Source organism: Helianthus annuus, chromosome 6 (assembly GCF_002127325.2).
Source record: "Helianthus annuus cultivar XRQ/B chromosome 6, HanXRQr2.0-SUNRISE, whole genome shotgun sequence".
NCBI lineage: Eukaryota > Viridiplantae > Streptophyta > Magnoliopsida > Asterales > Asteraceae > Helianthus > Helianthus annuus.
In genome coordinates, this window is record NC_035438.2 from 114583080 (window position 1) to 114602478 (window position 19399).

The window sequence follows — 19399 nt, forward strand, 5'->3', positions numbered from 1 at the left end:
TCGCCAGAACCGGTACTTATCTCTCGCTATATCTGGGGTTTGATTAGTGAGATTCGTGATATTGTCAAAGCTGCGAGACCCCTGCACAATTGACGATGCGGTAGAGTTAGCCAACACTCTAACTGACGGACTGGTACGCACTCGCGAAGAAAATAGAAGGAAGTATTTAGCCCAGAAAATTTCCCAAGAATTCCATATGGGTAATAGTAGCAATTTCAGAAAAAGAGGAACCGGACGATTTTCCACTATCCCATTTTGCAATACCTGCAAGGGAAAGCATTTTGGAAAATGCAAAGGATGCTGCAATTACTGCAAAATTCCAGGACATCGAGAAGAGGATTGCAGGAAAAAGAAGGCAATAACCTGCTATAATTGTGGAGAAACCGGACATTTCAGAACAAACTGTCCGAAATTAGGCAACCCAGCAGACGACAAGGCTAAATCAGCAGAAAGGAATACCAAGAAAAACGCAAGAGCTTTTCAATTAACCACTCAGGAAGCTGAACTAATTCCTGACATCATAGTTGGTACGTTTTAGTTCACAAACGTTTATGCAAGTATTATTTGACTCTGGTGCAAACCAAAGTTTTATAAATACTTCATTCTGCCAAGCCCTTAAATTACCCTTAACCAACCTTAGGCAGACTTTTACGATTAAAACAGCAGATGGGAATTCCGTTAGAATAAATAAGATTTTGCGAGAAATAAAGATAGAATTAGGATATAAATTTTCTGCAAAAACTTGTTACTAATAAATTTAGCCGGATTCGATGTTATATTAGGAATAGATTAGTTAATAGCCAACCATACTTGAATTCTCTATAATAAAAGTCCATAGAAATCCATACACCCGCAAAAGAATTAGTAATAATAACCGGAGATAAACCACAAAAGTCATTGAAATTTAATTTCAGTAATGAAGTTGGCCAATTATTCAAAGAAACAAGGAATAGTATATATGGTATCGATAATTGTTGATACCAAAGATAAGAAAATAGAAGACATTCCGATCGTATCGGAACATCCTGATATTTTCCCCCAAGACCTACCAGGATTATCACCCAATAGAGAAATAGAATTTGAAATTCATCTAATTCCAGGAACTGTACCGATAGCTAAGACACCATATCGGTTAGCACTTACTGAAATGTTAGAATTAAAGAAACAATTAGATAAATTATTAAGTAAAGGATTTATACGATCAAGTTCCTCCCCGTGGGGATCTCCAGTATTATTTAAAAAGAAGAAGGACGGATCAATAAGAATGTGTATCGATTATAGGGAATTAAATAAACTTACAATTAGGAATCGATACCCATTACCTAGGGTGAATGACCTTTTTGATCAATTGCAAGGAGCTAGGTATTTTTCTATGATAAACTTAAAATCTGGATATCACCAGCTGAAAGTACAAGAAGAAAACATACCTAAAACTGCTTTCGGAACTAGATATGATCATTATGAGTTTACAGTCATACCCTTCGGATTAACAAATGCTTCAGCCGCATTCAGGGACATGATGAATAGGATCTGTAAACCATACTTGGATGAATTTGTAATAGTGTTCATTGACGATATACTCATTTATTCCAAAAGTCAGAAAGAACATTGTAAGCATTTGCATGCACTCTTAACCTTGTTAAGAAAAGAAAAACTGCATGCCAAATTCTCAAAATGTGAATTTTGGCTTCAAGAAGTGCAATCCTTAGGACACATAGTGAATCATAAAGATATTCACGTAGATTTCTCCAATATTTAAACAATCACCAAATGGAAGGCCCCGCAATTAGTAACCGAAGTTAGGAGTTATCTAGGGTTAGCTGGATATTATAGATGTATTATTAACGATTTTTCTAAGATAGCCGTACCCTTAACTAAGCTAACATATAAAACAGTTAAGTTTAAGTCGGGACCTAGACAAGAAAAAGCCTTTAGGATTTTAAAGCAGAAATTTACCAATGCTCTAATATTAGCACTTCTAGAAGGAACGGAAAATTTTGAAGTATACTGTGATGCTTCTAAGTAGGATTAGGATAAGTGCTAATGCGACGCAAAAAGGTAATTGCATATGCCTTAAGGTAATTGAAAAAGCATAAGGAAAACTATACGACTCATGACTTAGAGGGCAAACGTAGTCGCGGATGCCTTAAGTCGTAAGTATCATGAAAAGCAAAAACGAGTCTGTGCTCTTAGGTTAAATCTACAGTTAGATTTAATAAGAACAATTAAAGAGTGTTCAAACAACAGCAATCAAGGATAATGCTGAAGGAATGAAAGGACGAATAAAAGAATTGAAACAAAGAAGTGATGGAATTTGGAAATTCCATAAGAAAAGAACTTGGGTACCAGGAATAGGATTTTAAAGGAAGCCCATAAATCTAGGTATACCATGCACCCTGAAAACAATAAGATATACCAAGATTTAAGAAACAATTCCTGATGGATAGGAATGAAAAAGGATGTAGTTGAATACGTATCTAAGTGGTTCACTTGTTCACAATTTTAGTCCAAACACCAGAAACCTTTAGGATTACTACAAAAATTAAAAGATCCCTGTATGGAAATGGGGACACATAACAATGGATTTTGTTACCAAGTTACCCCAAAACCAGAAAAGCTAGGCAGACCATCTCCACAAGCCATTAGAATTCCAAGTCGGAGATAAAGTACTTTCTGAAAGTTTCTCCTTGGAAAGGAGTAGTACGATTCGGTAAGAAAGGAAAACTGAGTCCAAGGTACATTGGGCCATTCCGATAATTTAACATATAGGACTAGTAGCTTATCGTTTACAACTACCAGAAGAATTAGCTGGAATACATGATGTATATCATGTATCCAATCTCAAGAAATGTCTATCAGATGAATCCCTGGTAGTACCTCTTCAAGATATAGAGGTAAATGAAAAGCTGGAATTCGTAGAAAAACCTCTACAAATAGAAGACCGGAAGATTAAGTTTCTCAAAAACAAACGACTAGTGCTAGTGAAAGTCAAATGAGAATCCAGAAGAGGACCAGAGTACACTTGGGAACTGGAATCAGAGATGAAGCGAAAATACCCTCATTTATTCCAGTAAATCTCGAGGACGAGATTTTCTTATGGTAGGGAGGATGTAACAACTGTCACTAAAATCAATAATTAGGACGATAATTAGTCAATAAGAAAACCCTAATTGAGACACCCAAGTAATTCTGCATTGGCCCTAGAATTTTCAGAACAATCGGAAACAGGATCATGGCCCCTAAAACTCAAGGGGGGCAAATCCTAGTTGAATAATTATCTAAATAAAACGTTGGGACAATCTCATTTGTCCAATTTGTTGATTCAGCCAAGCTAGTCCCGAGCCTAGGCAGCCTATAATTAGACTGCTTAGCTTACGGACCGCAAAGGAAAGGGCTTACGGACCGTAAGCATGTCTCAAAAATTACTATAAATAGCAGACATTGGGACTTGCCTGAAGAAGTTGAAACGACGCACAAACTCTCTGTGTACGTCAAATTAGATCAGTTACAATACAATTAAACACACACGATCATGAGGTGCTGCCGCAATCAGGGTAATAACTCGATCGCTATTACGATTCAACGTCCGATCGATTATAACTATCCAACGATTGTCCGAGTGCTGCTCAAATTGAGCTTCTACTTTGATTATTCGTCGTGATTTCGACTTGAATATTTGAGTGTTGTTCGAATTCGGACTATGCTCTGTTATTCGTTGTGAATCCAATTGAATTATTAAGTATCGCACTTATTAATTGTTGTGAGGGTTTAATCTCGTGAATTGACGTAACTGCTGAATTAGTTACTAACCCATTGTGTGTGCATTATTATCAAATTAGGTTTAATCAAGGCTAATCAGTAGGCTTATACCTTGCTCGATAAATCTGCAATGTGAGTCATTCTCTTTTTATCAACTGTTTTACAATACCTCAAATTATTTTCAAAATGTTATAATTACAGGGATTAAGTCGTGGTTATCTTAACCGCTGGCTAATAAGACCTAACAGTGACAAAACGTCACTAATTGGGTGACTGGACCCAATAGTGGTATGACCATTGTCACACGGGTGGCAAGGCCAGATATTAATTAAGATACTGCCATAGTAATCGCTCTTATGCTGTAATTTATAACTATGTGTCACTTTATCAAAATGAATGATTCACTCAGTATTTCCCCGCTGACAAAACCTTTTTACAACATGTTTCAGGTGACCTACTGAATTAAGTACACGTGCTACGGAGCACTATCAAGCTTGAAGTGGTGGCTTAAATAAATAACTAAACATGTTTGTAAAAAAAATGAAATTATGATATTTACGGGGTTTATCCCGAAAGTGTAAATAAATAATACTCGGGCATTTTTCAAATTTAAAACGATCCTGTTAAGACTTCCGCTGTAAAAATAAATACCACGGGATTTTCTGTCCCGCGGCTCCTGGACCGGGTCAAACCATGTACGGGGGCCGTGACACATTCATATCTTGGTTTTTAGAAGTGCGCCTCACGTGCAAGGCGATGTATAAAATGCCTTACGACCTTGATGCACTTCATGTACATGTGGGTCAAGATTATATACAATTTACTTGATTAAAAGAGTGATACGTAAAAGAGATGAGGGAGATACGGCTTTTAGTTATACATAGATCAACGCCTTGCTAATAATTTATGATGGTTTACAACATAGTTATTGTTAGTGCATACATCTGTCGACTTCGTCTTGTATCAAGTCTTAAGACTAGTTTGTATAGATCAGGGCACGTTATTCGAGAAAATAGGAAGAGTTAGTGAGTTAAGAAGCTGATTTCGCTCCAATATACATATGTAGGTGATTCCGCCCGGAATCACAAGAGCTGATTCCGCTCCAAATGGTTTTATGTCATTCCGGCAAAATCAGAGCACTATATATAGTGTCTCAGGAGCGAAATCAGTAGGCTAGTCCCTTGTATTCCATACCGAAGTGCTGCCGGTGTGAAGAATCAGTGTAATTGCTGTCAGATCAATAAAATCAGTAGTTAAAGTGAAGTGTTAGCTGTTTCTAAATCTATTTCTTGTTTTCCGCACCTGAAATAGATCAGAATCTCTCTGAACGACTCATTTGGATCAGTTGAACGATCCTACGATTGGTATCAGAGATCAGGAGGAGGAGTTCTGCAGAGATTAGCTGGATTTCATTGAAATTTCTTACTTCTACACCTTCTTTCATCAGATTAGGAAGATTTCACGGTCAAAACCGGATCAACTTTTACAGACTGTTTAAAATTGGACATAGACAAACCCTTGAAAGTTTCATGTTAAAATTCGGACAAAAAATGGACCAAAATGGACCCCGAACTGATTCCGCTCAGGCTGCCAAAACTGTTGATTCCGCTCCAAACTTAGTGTCTAATTCCGCTCCAAGGCTGCATAATTCGGATTTTGCTCCAAAGTTTGAACTGATTCCGCTCTAGATTGCAAACTTGTGATTCCGCTCCAACATACTTGTTGATTTCGCTCCTAACTGCCATCAGTGATTTCGCTCGAGATTGTATTCTTGTTAATTCCGCTCGAAAGTTACTGTTTTGAAAAACATGCTACGTCATCATGAGTGAAGAGTTCTACAACGCGTTCGCTTCATCTCCGACTACTCCGGCTTCTATTGCTCAGAATATGAACTTGGAAAACGAGACTGGAATGTTACAAAAGCACCCGAAACTGATGAGTATCGAAGAGTACCACGGGTGGAAAGACAGATTCGAAAACTGGGTTCAGGCAAACCATCTAAGGTCATGGGAGTGTATTCTGAAGAAATATGTTTTGCCACGTACTGAATTACAAGTTGTGAAAACAATATCTGAGTTTAGTGATCAAGAAAGGGATATGTACAAAGCCGAAAAGATGATGATTAGTTTATTACAACAGGCAATCAAAGAAGACATCTTCATTCTGCTTCAGCATGACAAAACATCAAAATCGATTTGGGATGCGCTTCGAATCAAGTTTGAGGGTAGTGAGAACATGATTAAGAGCAAGAAGGCATTGCTCAAGAAAGAGTTTGATTTGTTCAGTAGTTTATCGGGAGAAGATACGAAGAAGCTGATTGAACGTTACTGCCACTTGGTGCGAACCATGTCGACGTTGAGTATTACAAAAGAGCCTGAAGAGTGGGTAGACAAATTAGCCGATGCACTACCGCAAAAGGAGTGGGGTACATATTAGTTGATCTTGAAAAACACTGGGGTTTATGATGGGTTAACGATTTCTCAGTTCATTGAGAAAATTGAAAGTCAGGATCTGGAAAAGAAAAAGATCGCGAGGATGAACACTCCAAGTGGTCAACAGGATGTAAAGATATACTACAAAGGCAGTGTTCCGGAAGCTGAGAGAAGCCCGAAAATTCAGACTGCATTTAGTGCTGGGGATTCTACAGAAAAGGTTGATCAGAGTTCAACTAAAAGCAGCAGTGGATTCTCTTCATTTCCGAGTGTTAATCCGAAAGAGTCAACTACAAGTTTCCATTCTCAAAGCACAAAGACAGGAAATGGCTATGTAATCCAGTGCAACATTGCTTTGAATCATCCAGAAGGCCAAAGTTTTTCGGAAGAAGTTGTGAAAGATCACATGGCATTGCTTGGTTCTGTATTACTCTCTTATGAAGGATTAGTTGCAGGTCGGATCGGGAATCCTATGTTTACAAAGGAGGATTACGATCAGATAGACGCCGAAGAGATGGAATTGATGGACATTAAATGGTGTCTAGCTAGTGTTCTTAGGCGAGCTGAAAAGTTCAAGCTGATTACCGGGAGAAATGACTTTCTTGATGCACATATTTCTACTTTAGGTTTTGATAAATCTAAAGTTACTTGTTTTCGATGCAGGGAGAAAGGTCATTTCAAGAGAGAATGCAAGAACAGGGAAGCTAGTGGAGCTCAGAATCCGTTTGGAAAAGACGATTACTACCAGAAAGCCATATATCAGCAAGTTGGTCAGCAACAACAGCAAGAACCACAGGTGGCTCATGGTAGAAGAATCGAGGATTCAAAAAGAGCATGTTTGGTAGATTTTAACTGGAACAATTACATATCTCCTGAAAGCAAAGCATGCTTAGTCGATCAAGATGATGAAAGGCTACCTGAATGCTTTAGCTGGGATATGTTTGTTGATGAAAAAGGAGATTTTAAAGCATTCATTGCAAAGATTGTGAAAGAACCTGATATGTTTACTGCATGGATGAAATCTATTGGTGAAACCGTAAAGTCTGTTGCATCTGATGAAAGTTCACAGAGTAAAGATGAAAGCTCACAAAGCTCAGATGCACGTTCAGAAAAAGAAGTTGTCTTTGATCAAACACCATCTGATTCTGGTTCATCGGATGATAGTTCTAAAAAATCTGTACAGTTTGATCAGTCACCAACAGATGAGAGTAGTGACGATGAGGAAGAAAAACATATTAACATTGCAAAATCCCATCTGTCTCCTGAAAGTTCTCATTTCTATTTTGCAGATCGCATGGAAAAACTGAAGGAGAAACGAGCTGCAAAAGAACAACAAGAAATGAAAGTTGAAAGTGTTGTTTAGAATGAGAATGCTGAAAGTGTTGCTGAGGAGATGATTGAGACTGAGCAAGTGAAAGAAGAAGAAAAAGTGTCCGAAGCTGAGAAAGTTGTCGAAATTGAGAAGATAATTAAAGTTGAAAAGATTGTTGAAATCGTCAAGCCATGTTCAAAGTGTCTTGAATCGTGCAAGGAATGTGCAGCAAAAGATGAGATGATAGCTGAGTATGAGAAGAAGAAGAAGAAGAAGGAGTAGTTGTTGTTCAATCTAAATTATGTGAAGGAATCTTACGATGTTTTGAACAGAACAGTGACTGGTCTTCAAAAGACAAACTCAGAAAGAGAAAATGCTTTGACAATGATGAATGCTGTAATGATGTCGAAGCAGAAAGCTATCAACTTCTACATTGAAGAAAGTGCAAGGTGGAAGCAAGAGTTGGAAACTGAAAAGATTGAAAATGAGAGAATCAGAAGATTATTGCAAAGTTATTCTAGTTCTGATTATCTTATTGATCGAAATTATCCAACTGTTACAGGTTTCGAATCATTCAAAGATGAAAAGCCAAAGAAGAAAGATAGTGGTAAGAAACCGACTGTTAGCTATAACAAGTGTCCGCCTCCAATCTGGGAAGGTTATTCTCCCAGGAAACCAAACGAGGAGCAACTTGAAAAAGCAGTCAATATACAGTTAAAAACCGACACAACTGATGAATTACCAGAAAACATTGAAGTCACGTTTACCTCGTCCGACACTGATCATGAGTCTGAATTAATCAAAAAGGTGGTCGATCAGGTGTTAGATACTGATGAGGAGTCTGAGTCAAAGTCTGAATCTGGAGGGTCAAGTTCGTCAGTCAATAGTCCAAAGTCGTCGGTTAAACGGTCTTATAGTAAAGAATTTTTGTTATCAAAAGCAAATTTGGATGATGAAACATTTGAAGTTGCATACACTTTAAATGATTCTGACAAATTGTACTCTAACAAAGAGTCTCCAATAAGAAGTGTTCGTTTTGATATGATCAAAAAGGTTTTCAAAATGACAGAAATTAAAATTTCTAAAATAAAAGATTCAAATCTTACTGGAAAACCTAAAAAATACACTTCAAGAGTTCAACAACGTTTAAACAAGAAAAAGGGTTACAATTCTGGTTCTGGTTTTCAAAAGAAACCAAACCATAATGGTAGCTATAAAACGAAAGGTTTCGGTTTTATTTCACCAGAAAATTATAAAAATGAGAAAAATTCTAAAACAAAAACAGAATTTGTTTCAGGTGGAAGTGCTGAGGAAGAACAGAAGAAACCGTTCTGGAGACAATCAAATCAGGAGTTTCTTGCTGAGAAAAGGAATGGAACTGGAATGTTTCATCCAAGAGAGACTCGAACCTGTTTCAAATGCAATGAAGCTGGTCACATTGCATGGAACTGTCCGAAAAATGCCAAGACAAAACAGGGAGTTTCTGACAAATTGAAAGAAAAAGTTGTTGATGTTGAATCACCAACCGAAAAATTTAAAATTTTTGAAAACTCAACTTATGAGGTTGGTGAGTGTTCTAAAAACAATGTTTATAAAAAGAAAGCAAAGGACAACCAAGTGTGGGTTGTTAAGAAGTTTGATGAGAAAGTCGGCGCTGAATCTGGTTCCACAAAGCCAAAAGAGCCACATGTTGAGACAAAAGATTCAGTGAATGATGATGAATTTCCATCACTGAAGTTTGAAGAAGTTAAGTAAAAAGTTGGTAAAGTTGAGATCTCAGATCAGTTTTATTCTGAGAAAATCGAGTTTGATGTCGAGAAAACATTCAATGGGAATGTTAAGAAAATTTTTGGGAAAATGCTTAATGGGAAAGCAAAAGGGGTTAAAGAATTTTATGCAACTAAAAAGGCAACTTACAACCCTACTGAGCAAGAATTGAAAACCCTCAAGTCTGAAAAGACTTGGGTGGAAATTCTTTTCCCTTGAAGTCTTAGGACTTTGCCGGAGATCCCAAGTTTGTAATCGTGGATCAGGAATCGACATCATTCGTGTAAAGTGTTTTTGTGAAAGATTTGAAAAATTGTTGAAATTTTTACAGGGTTGAAGGACTATGCCGGAGCTTCCAAGTTGGTAAGTGAGAAGCAGGAATCGGCATCTTTGATTGGTAAATAATCGTGTGTAGATGTTTGTTTCCTACACATGGTACAGGTGTTTGTGTTTTTACGATTGGTATAGAGGATGCATACTTGCATATGGTAAATCAGGGACATTAATTTGTACTTGATCTACTACAAGTGTTTGATGAACAATATGATGAACCATTTCCCTAACTTACAAGTGAATCTACAAGTGGTTATAACAAACTTATTTTCCGGAAAAATCATTTTGATTAAAACAAACTTAAGTGTTTTGAAATCCTAATGAGAAAATAGTTTGTTGAAAGGGGGAGTTCTGATTGTTTATGCCAAGTGAATGGCGATTTGATGTGATTCGATGTCAGTTGTCAAGTTTCTGTATAGTTTGTTTTAAATTTTGTGCTTACAATTTTGTGCTTAAATTTTGTGCTTAGTCTGTTTTCAATTTTTTTAAATGTGTTTGCATTTTAGGGGGAGTAGAAAAATTTCAGAAAATCCAAAAACATTAGAAAATTTGAAAAAGCCAAAAACATTATAAAATCAAAAACGAGTTTTGTTGTGAAAAGAGGAATGATAGTACATCAGTGGAGTGTCACAACATGCTAAAGAAATGGAAAGTATAAATGTGATAAACAATCTCACTGCGGATATGTCAGTAGGTTTTTACACATTTAGTAGATTGTGACGAGATATAAACCTAAAAATTCAAACTTGCTTATTCTGTGGGTAACAACTTCTTGGATATATAGGTAACCCCTGAAATCTTGTTTGAAAGGTCCCTTATTCTGAGATACTAGGTCTTTATGCTCAGTGATATCTGGGGTATTATCCCGGGACTTCTGCTGAATGGAAATTTTGACCTAGTTCCCGTATAATACTTTCCGCAAATGCTTGAAAAAGCGCAGCCCTCAGCAAATTGATGAAACAATAAAATTGATAATCATTGCTGTTGTAAAAAAGATCCTCTAAAGGGGACACACCAAAAGTCGAAGCCGTCATCTCTCTGCGTATACGGAAGTATCGACCTGAGCTCTCATGGCCCTCACACCTAACTCCTTTACAGATATCATCTGTGGTATACTCACCTGTAAGACTGAATATTGGGATCTGGATACGGGAGTATATTCAAGTAGTGGGTCACGCGAATAAGTTCAAGTGCTTAAGACATTAATATCATATCTCGAATCAGTTGAAAATTGTGTGAAAATTTAAGTGGACAAATATACTGACAATCTAGGTGAATTGTTTAGAACTTAAAATGAAATGAAGCTTAACGGTGTTGGTGATTTGTCTCAAAAACTGATATGATCCTCTTATACAAACTCACAAAAATATTGTTTGTAAATATGTCTTTACTGCATTTATTTACATTTCAAAATCCAAAAAGATTTTCGGTGTGTTATAGCATAAACTTTTGAAAATTCAAAAAGATTTTCGACAACTGGTATTGAAAAGCTGATTTTCAAAATTCCGAGTGCTAAACATGATGAGCAAAATTTGAGGGGGAGTGCATTATTTGAAATTAAAGGTTTTCAAAATCTAATCTTTCAATTGGTTCGTCAAAAATCTTTGTGTGATCTGAGGGAGAGTCTGTGTTGGTTCATGTCTCTATAGTTGAATCATGAGAAATTTACTGTGAGGTAGAGATTATGCAGGTTAAGAATGAGCTGGGCTATCCATCCTGAGTAGAACTAGAGCCAAGTTTCGATCTTGGAAATTAAGAGCTGTGGGATAGTAAGCCAGTTTGATCGATTTGGAGAAGCTTATGTGTTAGAGAGCCAGGTTTCCGACACCTGAGGACTCTGTGGATAGAGCTTGAGCCAGGTTTTTGATCATGGACAAAGTGTAAAAGCCAGACAACGATCCTGAAGCAGATGATGCTTAAGAACTAAAGGAATGTCAGCACATTGTTAAGGGGAGTCTGTTGATGCTGATAGAAAGAGTGAAGCCCAGAGACTGATCAAGACTGAAGATGCGAAGACATGACACTGTCAAAGACTCGACACGTGCGACTCATCAACATCTGAGGGGGAGTCTATTAGTGCATACATCTGTCGACTTCGTCTTGTATCAAGTCTTAAGACAAGTTTGTATAGATCAGGGCACGTTATTCGAGAAAATAGGAAGAGTTAGTGAGTTAAGAAGCTGATTTCGCTCCAACATACATATGTAGGTGATTCCGCCCGGAATCACAAGAGCTGATTCCGCTCCAAATGGTTTTATGTCATTTCGGGCGAAATCAGAGCACTATATATAGTGTCTCAGGAGCGAAATCAGTAGTCTAGTCCCTTGTATTCCATACCGAAGTGCTGCCGGTGTGAAGACTCAGTGTAATTGCTGTCAGATCAATACAATCAGTAGTTAAAGTGAAGTGTTAGCTGTTTCTAAGTCTATTTCTTGTTTTCCGCACCTGAAATAGATCAGAACCTCTCTGAATGACTCATTTGGATCAGTTGAACGATCTTACAGTTATCGATAGCGAATAGCGACAAGGTACCTTTGATACAAAGTGATGTTCTTTTGGGTATGTTTTGTGATTTGGATTTGGATTTGGATTTGGATTTGTAGTTAACTCATTAATTGGAGCAACCTAAGTAATGCTATGTTTAATTGATATGCAGGTGTTTTCCTTGCAGTGTTACCAAATCGTCAATGGAATGGAAAGCTTGGTGGAAGCTTCTCCTTTGGCAAAACAGGTCCCTGTAGTAGTAATGGCGTTTACAGTTAGCGTCCGTTTTGCAAATAACATCTATGGTGGGATGCAGTTTGTAGACTGGGCTAGATGGAGTGGGGACATGAACTCATAGTTTTGCGTCTTCGATCGTCTCAAACTTCACCGGTCCCTTCTTTGGTTCGCGACGTAACCTATAAATGTTCTATGTATGTTAATCACCTAAACCTGCAATTCACTACGTACAAGTTATCCATCTTGTCTTATGTGTTTCTTTTGTTTTAGATGTATATATTCTTGAATTGTTAAGATATATATTTCACAAAATATATAATTTTGTACATATGTGTGTTGTGTTATCGGATTTAGTTCTTATTGCGGCTTCATGCTTTGCACGAGTAAGATGTGCATGTCCGAGACGTGTGTGGGCCGTGCCCATTATAGTCGGGTCTCACCCGCTCGTCGCGTTATCATTAATTTAAATTGTATTTTCTATTTGTAATTATATATATATTTTATTCTCAAAAATATATATTCACATATAGAATTTAAAAACATTATGTGTTAAAAATAATATATTTTTAACTTGTCCTCGTATATGTATGTTTATATTATTTTCCAAAAATACTTATAAGTGATTTGTTAAATAATATTTCTAATATTGTTTTTAGTATATGTCACACCCCCAAAATACCACATATGGGAAGTCCCGCGGGACGTGTGACGTACCAGGATCTAGCCACCAATTATTCGAACTCATAACAATAATTTGAATAAACTTTCATTTATTAGAATAAAGCGTTACAAAACTTTGTTTACTATTCAGCAGGAGCATAATACATCAGTTAATAAATCCGTAACTCAAGTGTATAAAAACCATTAGCCTTGTCTTGTGATTCCTTGTAACTTGATCCATGACCACTCCAGCTTCCCAGACAACAAGTTCCAAATGAATATTCCTATAGACCTGCAAGCATGCAGAAAAGTGTATCAGCTACCGCTGGCGAGTTCCCCGATTTGTTAAATCGTTCGTTACCGATTACTGATTTATGTTATGTTGATAATAACTCGATACCGCAGACGGCCCTTTTTGCCCTTCTCCAATGCTCTATCAAACATTGGTCATGATTTAAAGTTATTAGTTCATGCTCGTCCTTTCCAGGTACGTCGTGAGGGTGCCAAACCTAATAGCGCTATCAACTAATAACCCCGTTGCCCTACAAGCAACTAACCCGGTAGTATGATGGGACTTAAGTGATAGAGAGTGAGTGTATTATCCAACATCAACGTTTACTGAAAACCGATGCATATCTCCTGCAAGGATATGCGTTTGTGAAATCTGCCTCACATCCCCTACAAGGATGTGGGTATTTGAAAACCGCCTCATATCCCCTACAAGGATATGGGTTTACGAAAATCCGGTTACAAGGTTTGTCAGTCTGACTGTCCCCGCTGGACGAATGCTTGTTTTAAGAGAAGTGAACTCACCTTAGGTTTGCTCTGTAAGACTAGTTACTTGTTTAAGTTTACAGTTGGTCAACCAAATCCTAACATAGTTACCAATGATAATCAGATTATAAGCACATAACTCATGTATCCCACATTCACATTACACAAGTAGCGTACACATAGTCACACATCGTTATGCAAGTCGTAACAAGAGTTCCCGTAAGATAACAATTCATAACAACATGTCCAAGTAATTGAGTCTCATGCAAGGCTCACATCACATGTTCATAATTCACCATAGCACATATCGGTAGTTAAGTTTCTCAATCAAGTGGATATGCAAGTTCACAACCATGTAACAACTTAGCATTTCAGATCTTAAACATTTAAGTGTTAAATCATATCATGAATTCATGCGGCCCAAACAACTTACAGCCCAACAAAATGTGTGATCAAATTAAAGTTGTTGGATCGTCGTGTGACCCAAAATTGTCAGTATGAGTAGTTCATCATCAAGTACAAAGGCGGAATCAATGTAAAAGATGTCAACACAACTTGTTCCTTCCTAATTATCTCTTTATTGATCAATCCTGAGCTTTTACATGTTCAAATGACAAACGGACAGCACCTCGGCTCAGAACATAAGACCTGATTCCGCTCCAAATGACACAACAACATGGCTATATATAGTTGTGGTGATTCCGCTTGAACATGACATGACTGTTTCAAGCGGAATAAGTAATTTCGCTTGAACATGTCAATGTTCATTTCAAGCGGAATTAACTTTGTGATTTCGCTTGAAATGCACATAGACACTTTCAAGCGGAATTACCCACTTTTACACATAAAACCCTAATTTCACCCTGTTGTGTGCTCGTTTATCTTATCTAGCCATAAGACTCGATTAAGACGAAGTTAACAGACACTAGATGCACCAACAGACTCCCCCTTGTATGTTGACGAAATCTTCGGCGTCGAGTCTTCAGTCTTTGTCTCTTTCCAATTTGATTTGACATTGAAAAAGCTTCCTTCAAACTCCAATCTTTAATCTTCAATCTCCCCTTTGAATGTTGATCCAGAATTCTGACTCCCTCTTTCGTAGACTCCCCTTCTCAGTATGCTGGGACTCGAATTTCTGGTTCAAACTTTAACATTTTGTTGCCATGCGGATGTTGTCTCAAACATATAACATTACAATCTATACAAACTTAAAATTTTTTCCAACTGTTCATCAGTTTTAGAAATCCACTTAAGTATTTAGGTCCAAATTAATGACCCTGATTACTTAATTTATCTACCAAGTCCAACTTAATGACCTTGATTGATTTGTGACAAAACAAACTGATTTTTGTTCAAGTATTTTCAAACATTTTATGAAAATTACAAGTTTCAAGTTAATGAACTTGTTTTGACTTTCCAATTTCTCAAGTTTAAAATATGAAGCTCCCAACTCATTATCCAGCTAGAATCTTTCTGCATCTGCTCCAACGTTCTGAATCTGAAGATCAACTCTCTACTATGGTTTGTCGGAAAATAAAGCAGAAATGAAAAATCTTTTTGTATTTTAACAAAATTTCTAAACTAGAAAATGAATTACAGAAACTTAAATGCAGAATGTAATGAAAGTAAACTATTTACATACATATTTTTGGTGAGCGTGTTAGGGAATCATATCAGCTAATGACCAGTTACTAGCACCGTTAAGCTTAATAACATACTAAGTCTAAAACAATTCACTTAGATTGTCGATATGTTGATCCTATTAAATTTTCATACAAACTTCAATCTGTTCAGGATACGATTTAGGTGAATTAAAGAACTTAAACTTATATGTGTGTCCCACCTCTTGAATATACTCCCGTATCTAGATCCCAATATTCAGTCTTACAGGTGAGTATACCACAGATGATATCTGTAAAAGGGTTAGATGCGAAACCGTGAGAGCTCAGGTCAGAACTTCCGTTCAGCAGAGAGATGACGGTTCGACTTAAGGTGTGTTCCCTTTAGAGAATCTTTTTTTACAATAGCATATGATTAACATTTTTCAATGATTCATCATTTTTTATGCTGAGGGTGATGCTGTATTTCAAGCAATGCGGAAAGTATTATGCGGGGACTAGGCCATTGCCCGCAAAATCAGAAGTCCCGGAATAATACCCCAGATATCACTGAGTATAAAGAGGGACCTTTCAAACAAGATTTCAGGGGTTACCTATATATCCAAGATTTGTTCCCCACAAAATAAGCAAGTTTGAATTTTAGGTTTATATCCCAAACAAGATTTACTGAATGAACAAAAACCTATCAACACATCATCAGCGAGACTGTTTAAAAACACTTTAGACTTTACAAATCTTTAGCGTACCGTAACTGTCAAGCTAATGTACTATCATTTTCCCTTTTTACACAAGCTCTTTTTCAGTTTTCTATTGTTTTTGGATTTTGAAATTTTCTCATGTTTTTGGATTTTTGCATTTTTTAATGTTTTTGTATTTTCTAAAAATATAACTACTCCCCCTAAATACCAAAACAAGTAAAAAATCGACAAACCATTGCAGATTGTTTCTCAACATCATCATCTACAATGTTATCCTCATCAACGCCAATAATCCCATCCGACACCGAGAGAAGCTTCATACCATTTAGTTTTAAAAGATATTTAAAACGAGTTTTGTCAAAAGCTTTGGTATGTAAATCAGCTTTCTGATTGTCAGTATGGATTTTCTAAACTCGTATCAACTTCTTCTCGAAGCAATCTCAGATGAATTGATGAAGAATTTCTATGTGTTTCGTTTTAGCGTGATGAACAGGATTTTTTGTTATACTTATTGTTGCGTCATTATCAACAAAGATAGGGGTGTTAAGAAATTGCAAACCGTTGTCGCGCATGTGTTGCTGGATCTACAAGATCTGAGAGCAGCAACTGCTAGCAGATACGTACTGAGCTTCACATGTGGATAGAGCCACAGAGGTCTGCTTCTTACATTGCCAGGTGACCAAGCGTGGTCCAAAGAACTGACAACCCGCTGTTGTTGATTTAGCATTGACTTTGCAACTTCCGTAGTCGGAATCAGAATACCGTTCGAGCGTGAAATCGCCTGTTTTTGGATACCACAACCCCAATGTTGGAGTTCCTTTCAGGTGGCGTAATATCCTTTTCACAATTACCATATGCGAAGCTCTAGGGCTTGACTGAAACTGTGCTGCGAGGCACGTTGGATACATGATATCGGGTCTTGAAGCAGTTAAGTACATCAACGATCCTATCATGGAACGATACGTCGTTTCATCTACCCTGTCTCCGGTGAGATCTGGGTTTATCCCATGATTAGTCGCTAGAGGGGTTGACGCTGGAGTAGAACTTGACATCCCAAATTTCTCTAGAATATCATGAACGTACTTAGTCTGGTGTATGAAAATTCCCTCAGGTAGTTGTTCAACTTGAAGTCCCAAGAAGAATTTCATCTCCCCCATTGATGACATTTCAAACTTTTGCTTCATAACTGATTCAAAATCTTTGCATAGTTTCTCATTCATTGACCCAAATATGATGTCGTCCACGTATATCTGAACTATCAGAAGATGTCCGTCGACCTCTTTGGTGAAGAGAGTGGCATCCACTATTCCTCGGATGAAGCTGTTGACTAGTAGGTGTTAAGACAAAGTCTCGTACCAAGCTCTCGGGGCCTGGTGTAAACCATACAGTGCTTTATCCAGCAAATAAACCTTGTTTTTGTGGATTGGATTGGAGAAGCCTGGCGGCTGTCCGACATATACCTCCTCTTTAACCTTCCCATAAAGAAACGCCGATTTAACATCTAACTGAAAGACTTTGAAGTTTTTCCACGATGCAAATGCCAGAAAGATCCTAATTGCTTCTAGTCGAGCCACAGGAGCATAAACTTCTGTAAAATCAATACCCTCCTGTTGACTAAAGCCCTGGACTACGAGTCGAGCTTTGTTTCGAACAACAACTCCTCGGTCATCTCTCTTGCATTTAAATACCCATTTTGTGTTAATTTTCCTGTGACCGTCCGGCAAATCTACCAACTTCCACACTCCTAACTTCTTGAACTGACTTAACTCTTCTTGCATAGCATTGACCCAAGAATCTTCAGTTAACGCCTCTTTGTATGTTCTTGGTTCGATCTGCGAAATAAAACAACTATGTGAAAAATTAGTTTGTAAAGAAGCAACTGTAGAATAAAAGCAAATAAGCCCTTGGTCAATTTGACATCTTGTACGAACGCCTGATTGCAATTCTCCTATGATCAAATCCTCTGGATGGTATGACAGAGTTCTTGGCATCACTTCGCTTGGAACATCTACATCGCCCTCCAGATTGGTAACATTCTGATTTGCAACTTGTTCACTGACTGGGTTTGTTTAACCTGAAATCTGAATTTGCTCCCCCTCAGAATCTGAATCACCATGATCGAATACTGGTCCGTTCTCAGATTCTTGATTATCATTCTCTGCCGTCTAATTATCTTGAGCAACTTCATCTTGTTGAATATCATCATGTTCTCCAGCATTGCTTGGACCTGCTTCATCGTCATTTGAAGTTTGTCGAGGTCGACTTGAATACTCAGCTGGGAACCTTTCCTGAGATGATTCATACTCTCTTAGAATATCCAACTCATCAAAGAAATCTTCTTCTTCTTCTTCTTCTCTCATGTCAAACGAATCCCATAAAGTATCATAGTGAAAACGCCATGAATCACTGGGATTTTGTGGTGGCATTGTATTGCCTTGACATTCAACATTTTGCGCCTCAATAATCCACTTCAAGCTTGGAACAAAGACTCGTTTCAAAGGACTTTGATAACCCACAAATATTCCCTCGATACTCTTTGGACCAAACTTACCAGAAGGCTCTAGAACTGTACAGGGAGACCCAAACGGTTCAAGATACTTTAGGTTTGATTTGCGGTTGTTGATTAGCTCAAAACATGTCTTGTTGAATTTCTTGACTGTTAGAACCCGGATAAGCGTATAGCATGCGGCGGAAACTGCTTCTCCCCAAAAATTACAGGTAGTTTGGAATCAGCAAGCATCGTCCTGGCCGTTTCGATTAGTGTCCTGTTCTTTCGTTCAGCTACTCCATTCTGCTGTGGAGTGTAAGGAGCACTAAATTCATGCAATATACCTCTTTCATCACAGTATTCTTCCATCTTGTTGTTCTTAAATTCAGTACCATTATCACTTCTGATTCTTCTGATTCATGCTTGGTACACATTTTCAATTTTTCTGAACAACGACATCAGACTTTCAAACGTCTCATCTTTCGACTTCAGAAAAGATACCCATGAAAATCTGGAATAATCATCAGTAACTACAAGACAATAGATATCCCCAGTAATACTTTTGACGTTCACTGGACCAAACAAGTCCATATGAAGTCTCTCTAAAGGTCTTGAGACTGAATTGACTTGCTTTTGAGGGTGTGACTTTTTCTTCTACTTGCCTTTAACGCAGCTAATGCACTCCCCTTCCAGATGAAAACCTTTAATGTGAACACCCGTAACTAAATCATTGTGCACCAGATGATTCATTTTCCTCAGATGTATATGCCCCATCTTGCGGTGCCACAACTGTGATTCTTTCTCTGTTGCTCTAGACACAAAACAATGAGCCTGAC